Source organism: Nasonia vitripennis, chromosome 5 (assembly GCF_009193385.2).
Source record: "Nasonia vitripennis strain AsymCx chromosome 5, Nvit_psr_1.1, whole genome shotgun sequence".
Lineage (NCBI taxonomy): Eukaryota > Metazoa > Arthropoda > Insecta > Hymenoptera > Pteromalidae > Nasonia > Nasonia vitripennis.
Genome location: NC_045761.1, coordinates 16447482 through 16464257, shown reverse-complemented (window position 1 = coordinate 16464257; position 16776 = coordinate 16447482). Strand labels below are relative to the sequence as shown.

The window sequence follows — 16776 nt, the reverse complement described above, 5'->3', positions numbered from 1 at the left end:
TCGGAGTTCGGACCCGTGGATCCCCTGGACTTTTTAAAGATTTACAAAACTTTCGCGATTGACTGGATTTTTCGCCAAAGCATCGAAGGCTGAGCTTCGCAGCTGGCTGAATACTGGAGCGCGCACACACGCGCGGACGCTCTCTGCACCTTTGGACGAGTTTGCGCGCCGCACCTCAAAGTAAAAAGCCTAGTGAAAAGTTCGTTCGCGCAAAAGATTTTTCTAACTGTTATACCATACGCCACTGCAGCGCCGGCTTCGAGTTTTAAGAAGAAGAAGGAAACACAAGACGTGCTTCCCGGCTTCCGGGTAGTAGAGAGGCAGATGGTACGTATAGTCCAGTATGAGAGCAGGCATTCCAAACATACACTATACCTATGAGTTCGTCGGATTCCACACTCGGAACTTCCGAGAGTCTCCGGTGCAGCCGCAGGTGATCGTTCCGCGTCTTAATTAAGAACTCTTTCCCTTTTGTTCGACACGCTCTACGTCATACGGGGGATAATAACAGCCACATCGTGTGGATTCTGAATCTTGAGCGCGAAGTTCGACCCGGCCTGAATTCTTCATCGCCCGAGTCAACGTGTAAAGCTCGCGAGATGTGCACACAACGCGCACGAGATGCATTCTCCGCCTTTGGCCTGCAAGTATTTGCTCGATCGCTGCTGCTCCGAACTTGCTCTCCCACTGCCACTCTCCGTAGCTCGTACGCGCGAGCGTGAGCAAAGTCCAAGAGAGAGAGAGAGAGAGAGAGAGAGAGAGAGAGAGAACGGCGGAAGACGGGAAAACCGCATAGGAAGTAAGAACTGCGGTGTATAAAGCCGACACGACAATAGAGCCAGACAAAAGCCAAGCTCGAAAGTGGCTGGGCCGAGCTGGCTGTTATATGGTTCCAAGAAAGCCAAATGTACGAGCCCGTTTAAACATTGATATTGTTAAGAGGATTTGCGCACTTCCGAAATTCGCGAGCGATTTCCGGTTTTTCGGGAGGAGCCGAGGCTGCACATCCACCCAACTCTGGAAGGCTGAAATTTTAACCAAGAGAAAAAGCGCAGAGCTTGCACTCACGCGCTTCATTGTTTTCGGATGAGCGAGTGGGCTTTCGCATTTCAGCCGAGACTTTTCCTCGCTCTAATGAATTGTTTGCCGGATTCCTATATGTTCCGGACGTAACTGAGGGCTGCTAGGGATAAAAGCAAGTGCGACGTATTTATTCTTTATCAATAATATATTCTACTTATTAGTAGTTTTACCGAACGTTTCTCCGTCATTTGGCTCTCAGATGCGCGAATCGACAAGGCGATTCGTGGCTTCAGGCCAATACGGTTAGGAGTGATTTTATAATCATTCCTAGACGACTCCCTCTAAGAGTTTTACTCCGCGGATTTTGAGGGTCACTTTCAGTGCGGAGAGGCTAAAGGGCTGATCTGTGACTGTCAGGCCAGAGAGTCGAGTGGCGGGAGGCGTTCGCGTGGGCACATGACTGCATGTGTACAGCTATAGATATAGAGGAGCGCGCGCACTGCTTCGAGTCCCTTCGGCAGTCTTCGGGAAAGCGCTTTTGTTTTAGCGGGCCCGAGTTTTCGGCGGCGTTTAATGAGTAGAGCGTCAGTTCTCGGCGACAACTTGTGAGAGAAGGTCACACTAGGACCGGATCGTTAGGAGATTTAAATAAAGTCATAATATCTGATCAACAATGATTTCACAGTTTATTTTTTAACTTTAATGTAGTCTTGTCCCATACACTATACGCATCAGTTGCACGCTAAATGACTACAGCGGATCGGATTCGACAAGGCGGGGCAATATCGCGAAGTGCTTTGCGAAGCCGTGTAAATTAAACTTGGAAAAAATGCGAAGTTTTCGAGCTCGACGACAACGATTTCTCGTTTCCGAGTCTGATATGCAAATTTAATTTTAATGCGCCGGGAGACGGGAAATGAGTCTGGTCAAGGAAAATAAGAGAGAAGCCTCGCTTTATTTTTCATTACAATTCAAATTACATCACGGCAGTAATGAAAGACGAACCTCTACTTTCTCGGGACGACGTCCCTGCCGCTTCGGTATACATATAACAGTGCTGCACTGCAGAGTCTTTTGAATGCTCGTGTCTGCTGCTGCTGCGCAAGAAATAACGAAAGGGCGAGAAAGTGGAAAGGGCAATTAAGAAAGAAAAGCTAGTGCGCGCAACTGTATATCCCCGGGGCGTGCTGAAGAATAAGGAGAGCCAGAAGAAGAAGCAACAGCAGCCTCAATTCTTGAACCGGCAGTCAGATTTAGATGAAGGAAGGAATGCCGAGAGGGGGTTGAATTGTGAGAGGGATTTATGAAAAAAAATCGCGCATTAGATAAGATTGGCTTTGTCTTTTTGTCCAATATGAGTTTGTTAGGCAAGATGTTTAGAGAGCTTATTTTGGATTTATTATGTACTTATCTAATTTTTTTCGGCATGTACTCAATGTATAGTACGGGACAAATTCTTCTATTTGAAATATAGGAATCGATAAATAACCGTGCAAACCATACTTTTGAAAATAGCCACTAACTTCAACGATATTTTTCACATAAAGCGACAAAAATATATTTTTAAAAAGATTTAGTATCCACAAAATTTGGTATGCGGTATAGTAAAAATTGCTATGTAGTATAGTAAAATTTGATGATTTGAAATTTTACTATACCGTATACTAAAATTTACTATAAGTCGAGTTTGTGACCTCTTTACTATATTTGTATAGTAATTTTTGATGAAAATTGTAGGAGTATTTATTGATACATTTCTCTCCCTGTAATGCACGGGAAAGTTATAAACTTTTAAAACAATGGAAATTTTTGAATTTTTTTCGGTATGAAACAAACTCAATCTATCAAAACCAGCAAAATTGGATGATTTATTTTTTTCTAATAAATGCTTCGCGCAGCATACGCAAAAAACTTTTTCAAAACACGTCAGTTACTCTAAATTTAATGGATAAAAAAGCCCGAACCTATAACAAAAAGTTCAGCAACATTTTTCGTTATATTATTCATATTTCACGTAGGTTCGATAAAAGAACAGAATCGCTGCCAATTCTTTGGCACGTAGCTTCCTCCAACAAAATTTATAGTTCAAATAGATAATTTGAATCTTAATTATTTTACTGAAGGAGCACCCCCTCACAATATCAAATCATATAATTTTCATGAAAAAATTTAAACCTCAATATTTTAAATACCGTAGGCTCCTCATAACCTCATAAAATCAGGAATTGTCTTTAAACATTCTGAACTTTAGTTAGCTAGTTATAAGGTTTAACATAAATAGTAATTTTCAGTTATACAGGGTATACGGGTAACTCAACGGTTTTATAAGCTGCAAAAAGAAGCTAGCCGAGGTGATCCGAAAGATCGATATTGTCCCAAAATTTTAACTCAATTTGAGCCTTTTTACTCCCGTAATCGTACGACATGAAACCCCCATTTTCATGACACGTGCACGAAAAAGGCTACTTTCCATGCATGTAAAATAAATGGAAAATCGAGTTTTTCTTAGCAGCAGGAAAAAACTACTCCCTTGGAAGGAAAAAACTTTTTCCTCCCAAGGGAGTAGTTTTTTCCTCACTCAGCAGCCTATTCGATGGATGTGTGTATCTATATGAGTATTTTCGAAATTTTCAAAATTTATGAAATTTAAAAAATTTTTGAAATTCTCGAAATTTTCAAAAGTTTTAATATGCTATTGTTTTACTTTGAAAAGTCCTCGAATTTCCCATTCCTTTCATATGCATGATAAGTGGCCTATTCGTGCACTTATCATAAAAAGTACGGTGTGCAACAAGGGGGAGCGACTTTTTCAGACTCGGGTGATGTTTTGAGCACTCGTGTCCGTCTCGGGCTCCTACGGCGCCCTCGACTCCTATTCGTGCTCAAAACATCACCCTCGCTAGAAAAAGCCAATTTTCCCCCCTAGTTGCACAATATACTATTTTTTTAGTTTTCGATTTTCAGCTTAAAAACTACTTATCAAAATGGTTTAAAATTTGTACAGCAAATAGATATTATTGTTTTTTATTGTCATAATTTTTTTCAAAACGTTTGACGATTTAGTTTTGAAGATATTTAATTTTTTTTTAAATTACCCCTTTAGCATAAAATTTGAACTGAACGGTCAATCTAGAAAATCTTGCACAAAAGTAGGCTATTGTATGCTCTTTTAGATACACTATTACAAAAATATTTTTTTCAAAAACCAATAAATGGCTACAGTATGTCCATAAAATGGTCAGAATCATAAAACAAAATTTTTCCCGAATTCAGAATCAGTTGTATATGTGCGTATACGTACATACACACACACACGCACAGCCATCCGCACGGAATTTTCTAAAAAGCATAATTCATATATTCCGAACACCTTCAAATGCGTTTCTACGAAGTTTCAGGGAAATTAAAAATGTTACTATTACAAATCTTAGGAGGAAGCCATATTAGTGCGAAATCCACTGTTTCCTTAAACTTTATTATTAGTACATTACACAATTAGGGGCAAAAGTTGGCTTTTTCAAGCGAGAATAATGATTGAGCATGAGACGGACACGAGTGCTCAATCATCATCCGAGTCTGAAAAAGCCCCTTGTTGTGTACCGTGATTTTTATAATCAGGGCATCGCTCTTTTTAGCCTGCCTAAAAAAGCAGAATATCGAAAATTCAAAAAATTTTGAAAATTCAAAAAATTTCATTAATTTTGAAAATTTTGGAGGCGAAAGTGCTGTCTACTTTCGCCCCTAGGGAAAAAACACTTTCGCCTTAAGATATATGTATATATGTGTGTTTGGGTGTGTTTGTATGTACATATACACAACAAAAACACTAAAAAGGCCTTTCGCTCCACTTTTTCGTAGGCGAAAAGCACGTTTTCGATGCACGAGTTATGAAGAATCTTTTTATTCGGCAAATAAAAAAAATCATCAAAACAAACTAGTTTGAAATGAATCGGCTTTTCGATAGAACTTCCATTAGTCTTTATCTCCTCGCGGTATGGATCCGAAAATCCGACACAAACAACAAAGCTCGTCAAAGGCGAAACGCTTTGAAAAACATCTGAAAATTGAAAACACTGCGCAGCCATCACGTGGAAATAGCTTTCGCAACCGCAGCGAACTTTCTCTTCCTGACCCGGCATCAGCAGTCTCTCTCTCACACACACGCAGCGCGAACAACGACGACGACGACGCGAGGCCTTAATCCTCGGCTCTTGTTTAGCCGGTTGCGAGACTGCTATTCGCGCAGCTTGCGTAATTACCTGCTCGCGAGCTTTCACGCCCCTCCGCAGGCAGCCGCGTGCATGTATTCGGAATTTATGGGAGATTGCGATAATTAATAGAATGAGGGAGGAGGAGGAGGGCACGCTGCACGCAGACAGTCGTCGAAGCAGACAACAATCCGAGCAAAGTTCCGTACGCACCTCTCTCCCTCTGTTCTCAAGTGTCTCTACGTCATTGTACACGTATACATGTGCACATCGGCGCGAGCTAGAGAGAAAGAGAGAGAGAGGGAGAGAGAGAGCTGTCGGTGAGAAATCTCATATGCATGAGCGGTTCCGTCTGGCGGCGGAGGACTTTTTCCATACTCTCGCTGTCTCTCTTCCTGTGCTGTCGTTGGGGGTTAAATTAACGCCTCGATGGGGCGACGCTCGCGCGTAATAAATCAGCCGAGCATTCGCTTCCGCTTAACTGTCGCTCGACGTACCCTATGCAGAGAGTACAAACGAGGGAAGCGCTGTGTTCTCTCTGAGCGCGCTACTTGCTCCACTGATCATGGGCCTGATTGATCCTTGATATACGCGGGCGTTCTTAGCAGCGACTATTATTATGTGCTGCTGCTGCATCTCCGTGACGCGTCGCATGCGTTTCTCCCCCTCTGTCACTCTCGGTGCAGCGCGTATCGTGGATCAAATTCCGCGCGGAGCATTACTCGAGCGAGCTCGCACGCGAAAACGACGATTTCATCGGCCCAAACGGTAATGGCGCGCGCAGACCGAGAGTCCGATTTTATTGCAAAATCATGTATGGATAACGTGTAAAGCATCGCGCGTTGGTAATGCACCGCGGTGGTCTGGCAATATCCGACCGAGCGGAACTTTTCCTCAATTAATCGCGAGAAATAAATCCCCCACCCCGGCGGCCATTGTCCGCGCGGAATCGAAAGTCAGTCGTTCGTCGCCGCGGGCGCTTTTATTGAATCTCGCAAAACGCCGCAGCAGCCGAGCGAAGCTTTCATCTAATCTGCCGATACGAATATACAATAGAGAGAGAGAGAGAGAGAGAGAGAGAGAGAGAGAGAGAGAGAGAGAGAGAGAGAGAGAGAGAGAGAGAGAGAAGCTAGGCTCGAGGCCTTTCACAAAGCTTCGACACTCGCGCGCGAGCATTTCAGCGCGGGAATAAAGCTCCGATTCGAAGGATTACAGTGGCCAGGCATCAAACGAGCCGAGCTTTAAACGCCGTGGTGCAGGTGCCTGGTTGCATCGGGAATAATAGCCGGACAGCGACGTTCAAATAAAGGACCGTCGTCGCTCTGCTTTTTCCCGACGAGAGAAAAAGCTCTGCGCTGCACACGCGACCGCTGTTTTGGTATAATTATCCGAGCGTAGAGCGTCGCGCCGAATCTCCAGTGTAGAGCCAATGGCTCGTGAATTTTTTTCGTTCGCTTCTCTCTGCCGTGCGCGCACTACCACGCGGGAGATCTTCGATGAGCGAAAAAAAGTGTAGAGCTCACACATGGAATAAATATAAACGCCGAAGCGTAAAAGCCAATTTACGCCTGCCGATCTGCATCGTTGATTATGGACTCGGCGGGCGGAAAAAATCGAGCGCGCTTCTGTCGCGCGCCGGACTCTTTTTTCACGGCCGCGGGGATGCGTTTTGAGCTTGTCGGGCGGAAAAAATTCGATTGTTCTTTTACCACAGTGAAGAAGGGAGCCAATGCGGGACAGATGGTCGGTTCCTTCGTTTTTCGGAAGAGGTCTCTTCTGAAATCGAGCCCAAAATGCTCTTTCCGAGTGAGAGACAGTTCTTTGTTTGTGTTGGTTGATTAACGACTGAAAATTTCAGACGGAATCGAAAATGCACCGGAAGCGGCATACAACTTTGATTTCGACTATTTTAAATGATTCAGGGCTGCAGCTGCTTATCGCAAAAATAGAAATAAACAAGGTCGATGCATTAGCGTGCAGCTGCCGAGCCAGCGATTCATAATTAAAAGCTTCAATTTGCAGTAAATCGAATCGTAGGCGGTCTATACAGTGCAAACGCCAAAGCTCGAAAAACAAATTTAGCTTTCAATGAATATCATTAAACGGGGCTCTCCCGGGCCGTATCAATTCTTAAAATTCTTCCAGTAAAACTTGCGAGAGCTCTCGATGGCCAATAACGCGCCCCCGGTTGGTCATTAAAAATTCGATTACGCCTCTCCGCCCTCGCTCTCGCGGAGATCCCGTTCCAAGATTGCCGCCCCCTTATGATAACACACGCGGCATCGGGAATCGAAAATTGAATTTGCGTAATTTCTCTCCGCGCGCGTGTATCGCTGAGAAATTCCCTCCGCTCTCGAGCTGCTTAGCCGCGGCGGCTGGCTGGAATGGCTCTATCGCGATTCTCCCAGAGACGAAGAGTCGCGCGCGCGCGAACGTTATACGAGGATGGAAGGAGAGAGATAGACAAAGAGTACAGAGCCAAAGGCGTCGAGACGGAGACTATTTGCTTAGCAGCCAGCCAGCCAGCGTTTATGGGATACAAGGGGGGTTATCCCAGCGGGGCTCGTAGCTAAAGCTTAAAGCAGCCGGCGCGCTACGGCTGCGAGGCCCCTCGTAAAAGATAAAGGTGCCAAATCTTTTGTTTCCGCGTGTGTTTCACTACGCCTTTCCGAGGCTGGCATAGAAGAAATATCGCGCGCCTGAGAGTTTTCATTTCGGATGCAGGAGAGATACGGCAAGAGATTGGCCGCTTTGTTCGGGCCTAGATTGGAAGCTCGCCGCGACATTGTTTTTCCATCCCAAGCAGTGTGTCTGTTTGACTTTTCGAATGCGATAACTGATACATAGTCGCACCAGTGGTGGCCAGGTATATGCGGAAGAAAAGCGAGAAGGAACGGCTGCCGCTGGAGAGGAAGCACTTACTTTTGACGCTCTCGAGATCCGCACACAGCGCGGAGGCGCAGCTTCGAGAGGAAATCGAGAATATCGGCGCGGCGCGGCTCCATCGCACCTCTAAGTATCGAGACGGGGGAGAGGAGAGAGGAAAAAACGAGGAGCCAGCGAGCGCGAAAATGGAAGTAATATTCCTCCGTTCCATATCTTGAAATCGGAAATTTCCTCGGAGTCTTGAATATATGTATTTAAAAAAAAGTCCAGCAGGTGTTCGCCAGCTCGCTGTCTCGCGTGCCACTTTTGGAGCCTCCTCTCGTTTATGTAAATTGCTTTTCGCGAATAAAAACGCCCGGGATGTATCTCATGCAATTTTTATATTGCCCGCGGTATTAGGCCGTATACTCTCGCGCAGGGTTCGTCGGAATTTTTTTCTCCGCCTCGTCGATACGCGCGCGCACTTACTGCCTAATAGAACGGCGAATTTCCGAACTTTTCTTTATTCATCGATATTTTTTGGGGATGCGCGGGGTTCGGAGAACGAATTTCGTTGTAAGCGAGTCGGACATTTTATTTCTGTGCTGTGTATGAAACGAAATTAATACGACGCGTAAGTAACTTCAATCCATGCTCGCGTGCATTTCGCAAGGAAAATATCGCGTTACTACGCAGCAGCTTTTACTTTCCAAAGACAGAAAACAATAGATCGACGATACAGCGACGGTATTTCTTACCCAGCTGCATCGAATCGGGACGGAATAGAAGCAAAATAACGATACAACGGAGAAGCGGAGGGAATATCCGAGTGAAGGGAAGAGAAAGCTGTACAAAAATACTTGCACTTTTTGTCGTGCGCGCGATGTGTACACATACTCTTATTCTCGGGGCGTACATTCCTGCAGCGAGGAACAAAACACGACGCTCTGCTATACACGTTAATCCCGGGCGTTCCGCAGTGTCCCCCCCCCCCACCCGCCGTTGTACAGGCGCCTCTCAAAACTTAAACGCGCTGCATGTGTGCGCGTATGTAAAACCAGGAGCCGCCTTCCTTTTTTCGCCAGCCTGCAGTAGCAGCGCCTGGGCTGCACACGAGAGGACACATTGAGCGAGAGATTAAAAGTTCTGGGGGATGTGCGGAGGAAAATCTCGACCGAGCTTGGTTATTGCATCATTTTTTATAGACCGCCGCGACGAGGCTTTCAGCTGGGCAAAGTGCGCGAGGCGCGGTCCTTGTTAAAATAATTTGTCAGAGCGTTGTATTGCTCGAGGGAGTAGGGACAGGTCGATCCGATTAGACGCCGGAAGTCTTACCTCTGTCGTCGCGCGGCGGCGAGGAAGCTTTTCGGGGAGAAAAAAAATTCCATTCGGAGTTTCGATTTTTCGCAGAGTTGCCGCGGCCCTCGAAGCTGAGCTGATGCGGAACGACGCGGTAAAAAGGAGAAATGCGCCCGATAATAAACAAGATTTTAATAGGCCAAGCAATAGAGAGACATCCTTGACATAAAACCTACTTGCAAACCGCCTATACCATCACGTGCAGGACAGTCCATAGTTTATTCCCACTATGTTTCCTACTCGAAAACGTCATTTGTTAATTTTGTATAAACAATTATTATCAAAAAATCGCGTTTTTTTTCGTTTTTTTATTATAAAATGTAAACTATTGAAGCAATGTTAATAGTGCCAAGGGATGAATTGTAGAGAATTGAATTATCAAGAGAATGAGAGGTGGATCGATCCGATTGGACAATTAGAACCGGAGAAAACCCGGAAAATTTAGCATTTTCTTAAAAAATTCATAATTCCGCCATTTTTCAATATTAAGAACTGAAATTTTGCACTGTAGTAGTTATTAATGTCTACTTTATGTGTGCGAAACCTGGGCTCTGTCGGATTAGTAGTTTTTGCACAATCCCCGTTTGAATTTTTTTTTGCAATATTTTCGCGGAGTGCTGTATGCGTTTGAGGTCGTCCGATTGAAATTTAGAAAACGGATTTGGAAAGTAGACGTGAACAGCAACGAAACTGATGGTAAAACATGGAATACCTGCTTATTCTTCCATCACTCATAAAATCTGAGTCAAGAATCGAATTCTTCAGTTTCCGATACCCTAACATCAAACAAAAAATCAATCAAATATCAGCAGTAGACGCTGAGATAATTAAATGAAAAGAATTATAAGTTGGGCGCAGCGCGCGCCTATTACTATATATACATTTCCCCTCAGCTCCGGACTGCCCCCCCACCACTCGACCGTTCTCGCGCGCTTGGCCGTTTTTGCTCATGTTCGCAATATTGTTTCACCCACTTAAACGCGTTTGATTGAAAAATCAGAATAGACGTTTTGTTGCTGTTCACGTCTACTTTCCAAATCCGTTTTCTAAATTTCAATCGGACGACCTCAAACGCATACAGCACTCCGCGAAAATATTGCAGTTTTCCGGATTTGCTCCGGTTCTAATTGTCCAATCGGGTCGATCCACCTCTCATTCTCTTCGTAATTCAATTCTCTACAATCCATCCATTGACACTATTAACATTGCTTCAATAGTTTACATTTTATAATAAAAAAACGAAAAAAACGCGATTTTTTGATAATAATTGTTTATACAAAATTAACAAATGACGTTTTCGAGTAGGAAACATAGTGGGAATAAACTATGGACTGCCCTGCACGTGATGGTATAGGCGGTTTGCAAGTAGTTTTTATGTCAAAAAATCAATCATTTGAAGCTCTATTGCTTGGCCTATAAGGCCAGTGAAAAACTTACGTAGAGGCTTTATTTACGAGGTAGAGAGTAAAGCCCCGGCGGCCATTATCTAAAAAGCACTCGCTTCGAATTTCCAAGTTGTTGGCGCGTTGACTCTCAATTACCGCGAAATATACTTCTGGAAATAAAAAAGTTTCCGCGGCGTGCGGCGCAGCGCGCGTCAAAGGGTCAAATAAAGTACGTTTTTTATCGACACTCAGAGAGCCGCCGCCGCAGCTTTCGCGTTCGCGAGAAAAAAACTCGCCGGAGAAGAAACGCTCTGCGCCCTGCTGCTGGAGTAACGAACTTTAATGCGTCAAGTGCGAAAAAACGAAAATCACGCCCACGGAGCTTTCATCATACGGCGAGCCTCTTCGGGCGACGATCGGTATATAGGTAGAGAGAGAGAGAGAGAGAGAGAGAGAGAGAGAGAGAGAGAGAGAGAGAGAGAGAGAGAGAATGAAAGAGAGGAATGGGGGAAAGAAAAAAAGAATAGCTGCAGCTCTGAGAGGGTGGATATAGAGCTTCAAGCTGAGAGAGCGGAGAGAAGAAAAGCTCTCTCTCTCTCTCTACATTTCTACCTATCGCGAGCGCGTCTAATTGCAAAGTTGGACGAAAACAAGCGAGTGCTCGGCAAACAACGAGCCCTAAGTAAATATAACTTCCGTTCGTTCGCGGAAGGGAGAGGAGAAAAAGGTATACGTAGGCGTGTCCCATATGAGAGACACGCACGCGTGCTTGCGGAAGCTGCAGGTATACTGTACACAGCAGCAGAGTAAAGACGCTTGATGAAGAGCGGAAGGAAAAGGATCGGTGCTTTCTTTTATAGAAAAAGCGAACGCACTATCTCTCCACACCACCATACTGTCTAGCGTTTTCTCCTTCGCCCACTCTCGAGCTGAGTCATTCGAGAAAGAACGACGAGGAAGACGACGACAGTGGGGCTCTTAAAATGATTTCGAGAAGGACGGATCTCTTATTTGCAGCTCATTACAAGGCTCGCGCGCGCGCTCGCGTCGAGATTCTTCTTCTCCCCTTGCGCGTCTCGCCTTCTCCTCGTCTTTTTTCGCTCGCTTTGACTCCCACGCTAAGGAAGAAGCGACGGCGAGCCATTGTGTCGTCAGCGGCGCGCTTTCTCTTTTATCTACGCGCGGAAAAGTTTTACTTCGTTACGAGGCGTTATGGAGCTCCGCCGCCGGTGTTTTTTCCATTATTTTAGGAATATCAGCCAACGCGCTCGTGTAATGAAGGATTTTAGGTCAAGTGTCGTTTAGCGCGACCGAGTGCTTTCTCCCCTGGCGAGTGCTTGAATAATTCGGTTTTCCGAATCCTTTGTTTGAATGGCGGAGCAGAATGCTTGTGGAACACGACTAATGGTTCGTTACTGCTGCGTCTTTTTTTGGTGATTCTTTTGGATAAATAAATGTATCTCTTTTTTTGTGGAAATTGAGTTTGGCTGATTATGAGCTCTAGGATAAATAGAACAACGTAAGTGGATAAAGTGATAGTGGCTGTGGATTAACATAAAAATACATATTACGATTTTTAGTACAGCAAGTCGATAAAAGAAAAAGCATGGTTTTTTAATTACCGAATTCGCGAATATGATGATTTTTACTAGATTTTTATGTAGGATAAATTTTACCGACCTAGTAATTATCATTGTAACAGACTTTTAACATTTCCTTATAGTATAAACGTATATTTTGGATATATTAATCACCCATAATGTAAGTATATAGCGTAGCACTGTTCGGAAATGCCGCCAAGAGTAGCACAACTTAAAATGTCAGTATTTTACGTTTTTATTGGATTATTGGGTTAGTTAAGTTAATGAAAACCTCGGACAAAGACAGACAAACCTCAAAGTTTTAAAATGTTTCGAAAATTTCTAAAAAAAGTGAAAAATTTATAAAATGCTTGTAAAAAATTATTGTATTTATGAAAACAATTTTAAATTCGGTAAAAATTTGTAAATTGTGAACATTTAAAAATGTTCATTAGGGACATTTTCGCAAAAATCGGGAAATTTTTATAGAAATTCGTTGTTTAAAGTTTGATCTGTGCTAGTTTTCGCGGCAAATGCGCGAGTTGTGCTAGTCTTCGCAGGAAATTTTGAGTTGTGCTAGTCTAGCATGCGTCAAATGAGTTGTGCTACTTATGACGGGAAATTTGAACAGTGCTACTCTTCGTAGGGTGCGACGATATAATGCTGTTAAAAAATTTCTCTATCATGTTATAAACTTAATTATATTTATCCTCAAAGTGAATATAACAACATCAGAGAGTTCGCGAAAATATTGATGCTGCTATATTCCATAATCTTATAATTAACTGCTTTAATTAATTGCGCATACGTTGCAAAAAAAAACACGCCTGCTCATACCTCTCCATTAGATCCATTAACTACAATTGATGCGAATTCCGAAAAATTAGCTTTTACGCAAAGCCATATGCATGCATATCTGCTTATACATTCCGTGGAAAAAGCTACTGAAGTACTACACTAAGTAGTCAGCGAGTAATTTAGTGCATATTCACCGTCAGTCAGCCGGTGAGTTCATTAAACAAATTATATAATTTCTTGCGCCTGGACATTCCCCCGCACTTGCGCTCGTAATAAATATTTGCAACAGTAGCAGCTGTAATATCAAGCGACGACAAGCTGGGCAAATCGAGAAAAACACTAGCAGTCCGAGGGGAAGAAAGACTTCTCGCCGACGAATAGCCAAAGAAAATTGATTAATTACAAGAGGCGCAGTATTTCAGCATTACGTGGACCGCTGATGCTCTTTCTCTCCTACACCCGGCGAAAGGCCGAAGAGGCAAATACTAAAAGCGTCAAGGGCTCGGGCTCGCATTTGCATGTCTCTGTCCCCCTCTCTCTCTCTCTCTCTCTCTCTCTCTCTCACTCTCTCTCTCTCTCTCTCTCTCTCTCTCTCTCTCTCTCTCTCTTGGCTCTGGCTGAGTCGTTTGCTCGTTTTAGAAGATTAATAAGTTTATCTAGCGCGACGTCATTCGCGCAAGTGGCTTTTTGCGCCCGACCCCCCTCCCTCTTCTCTCGACTCAATCTCAGCGCAGTGTGTATACAGATATAGTACAATTCGCTCCGCGTCTGTCTGTCCTACGGCGAGAGCTGAACAAAAAGGGATGGAAAGAGGATAGAGTTGTAGCGCATCAACGTTTTTCGTCTCCTCCTCTGCTTCTTCCCTTTGGCTTTCGTTTTCGGCCGAGTAAGAGAGAAAGAGAACGAGTGCAATGTATCACACAATAGTAATATAGAGAGGCTTACGCAAGGGGATTGAGCGGCGGCTGCCGCGCCAAAAAGTTATTGGTTTTATTTCTACGCTGCGGCTTTTTATGCGTTGCTAGAAAAAAAACAGTATAGCTGCTCATCGAACCGAGTGTCTGGCTTTTTTATACGCGCGTCTACGAGAAGATTCGAATTACCGGCGTTATTCTTCTTTTTGCTCGCCGCTGATTTTAATTTATGGATAAGGCGCATTTGCGAGCGACAGAAAATGTATACGTTACACAGATAAAATGCGTCGATTCACATTGTTTTTCTATGCGTGAAAGTGTAATGAGCTACGATAAGATAAGACACAGCGAAGCGTGCAAAGTGCGTATATTACATAACGCGCGCCGCGTTTGATAATGCCTAATCCAAGATCGCCAACCCGTGAGTTTGTACAAAACAAGCAAAAGCTACTATTACGCTTCAAGGTCGCTCGTCAATAAGAGAACTCGCGCGCGCAACATTATGAATGAAGGCTGACCGGTCGCAGGCTGCTATTACGGTAAAAACGCGCGCTAAAAACGTCGTCGTTCGCGCACAGATTCGAATCGTCTCATGTGCTGCGGGGAAAAAAGGACTGTCACAATCGCGATATACTGCGCGCTTACAGAAATCGTAAAATATCACGATTCCGGCATGAATATAGTATCGTGCGTGCGAGACTTGTATAAGATTTTAAAATCTCATGTTTAAAGGCTACTCGCCGTCCCGAAAGTGTTAAATGATTTAAATTTAATTTTAATAACAGTAAAAGTTGCTCGCGGGAAAAGAGAGACTTGCCCTATAAGAAAGAGGCTTGACTTAAGTCCGCTTTGAACAGCTCTCGAGCAAGAATTAACATTTTATATCTACACCGCGCGCTCGAGATTCTTCCATCAGAAGAAACTGTATTGATCGACCTTGTCACCGCCGGCGAGAATCTATATTATCATCATAGGCAGAAAAAATTTACGACTACACTCGATTCTCTCTTCGCCGAGATATGCACTTAGCGCGACGAGTAAAAATATCGTCATCGCATAAGTCATGCGTATGGTCGAAAGAGGCAGATCTATCCAAGCTCGCGCGAGCAGGTGGGCCTTATATTTCTCGGCAGTTCCCCGTCGTCGTCGACGATTTGACTTTGAATAATTCATGTCTCGACTCGCGACTTTGGGCTCGTCGCTTCGTGAATACGAATGTCTACTACACGTGTATACGCGTATGTGCCGTCGTCGCCGAGGACGCCCTCCCCCATCACCCCCGAAGTATAGACATATATATGCATTCGAATGTGTACATCAAACATGCAAAAATGTGTCCATCAGCCCCGAAAAAGCCGTCGCGCGTCAGACATGCAGCACACAGCCGCAAGAGACGTTCGGATTTTCACTGTATTATGCACGAAACTGGGCTGTATAATATGCATGATAAATTGACGAGACACAAGACTAGAGCTTATACACATAGTATATATATATATATATATATATATATATCGCGAGTATATTTATCGCGTCTGCAGCGAAAACGAACCGATATGCGCGATCGCGTATAATTCAATTACCTTCGCAATCTCATAATTGGATTCCGATTCCGCGCGCTCGCGTTCATTAGCCGATCGCGATTAGAGAAAAAGTTGATTATATTTCCCTCTGCGTTTCGATGCAGGCGCGTGTGACCGAGATCCTGCGGCTCCGCGCAGTGTGATATTTTCAATGATAGCCGATATTTACATCGGCTGCACTTTCGCGCGCGCGATCGCCCCTCGGCTCTGCCTGTATGTATCTCTTTATCGGCTTAATTGCCAAAGCCAGTCGAGCGAGAAGGCATGAAATCGGATGGCGTGTTGTATATACGCGTACCTACACTTTATTCACTCCAGATAACGCGCGGCCTATTAATCATCTTTCGTTTAAACCGCACACTATACAGCGTTCATGGAAATTGGCTCTAATTATCGATACACCGCGCGCGTGTCCAGAAAAATCCCGCGCTCTCGTTCTCCTCCTAATCTCCCTCGGCTATCTCTCTCCATTGTGAAAGCCATCGCGCGCGCTTAATGAACTTGTCGTCGATGACTCACGAGAGCCGGTCGGGGCAAATTCTCAATGAATAAATTGTGAAACGGATTCGCCTTCGAGGCAACAGAGTAACGCCGCGCGCAAATTGTTCGGCGGATTTCAGCGCAGCAGCTGGGAAAATTGGTTATCTGCTGAGCGAGAGAGAGAGAGAGAGAGAGAGAGAGAGAGAGTCTATAGGAAAACCGCCGGTGAATTAATTCCCGCGAATACAGCGGGGAAAAAGCCCGGGCGAAATTCGAGTTCTAAATTAGTTCTCGACCCCGTCGTCAACCTGTGCGTTAACGAGGAGCAATGGAGCAAACTTTATTACCGAGTTCGGACAGCTGGACTCTTTTTGCACAGCTGTCTTATCTCGACAGGCGCTGTATGAATAACATTTTTCCGCGAAATTGAAACGTGCGCCGTCGATGATCGAACTCTACAGCTGATAACGAGTCGTTTGGAAAAATTCATACAGGACATCGTTAAAAGCTCGTTACCCGGTTATAGACGCACTCGAATAGCGCGCGCTTACGCAGCGAGTAGACGGAGACGGAGCGAAGGG

At 44.4% G+C, this 16776-nt stretch overlaps 1 protein-coding gene across 1 annotated transcript in view; it reads right to left on the bottom strand.

Moving 5' to 3' along the window:
• Positions 1-16776, bottom strand: part of LOC100116518 (diacylglycerol O-acyltransferase 1) — an 86270-nt gene that overhangs the window by 67300 nt on the left and 2194 nt on the right. The gene's annotated exons all lie outside the window — the stretch shown is intronic.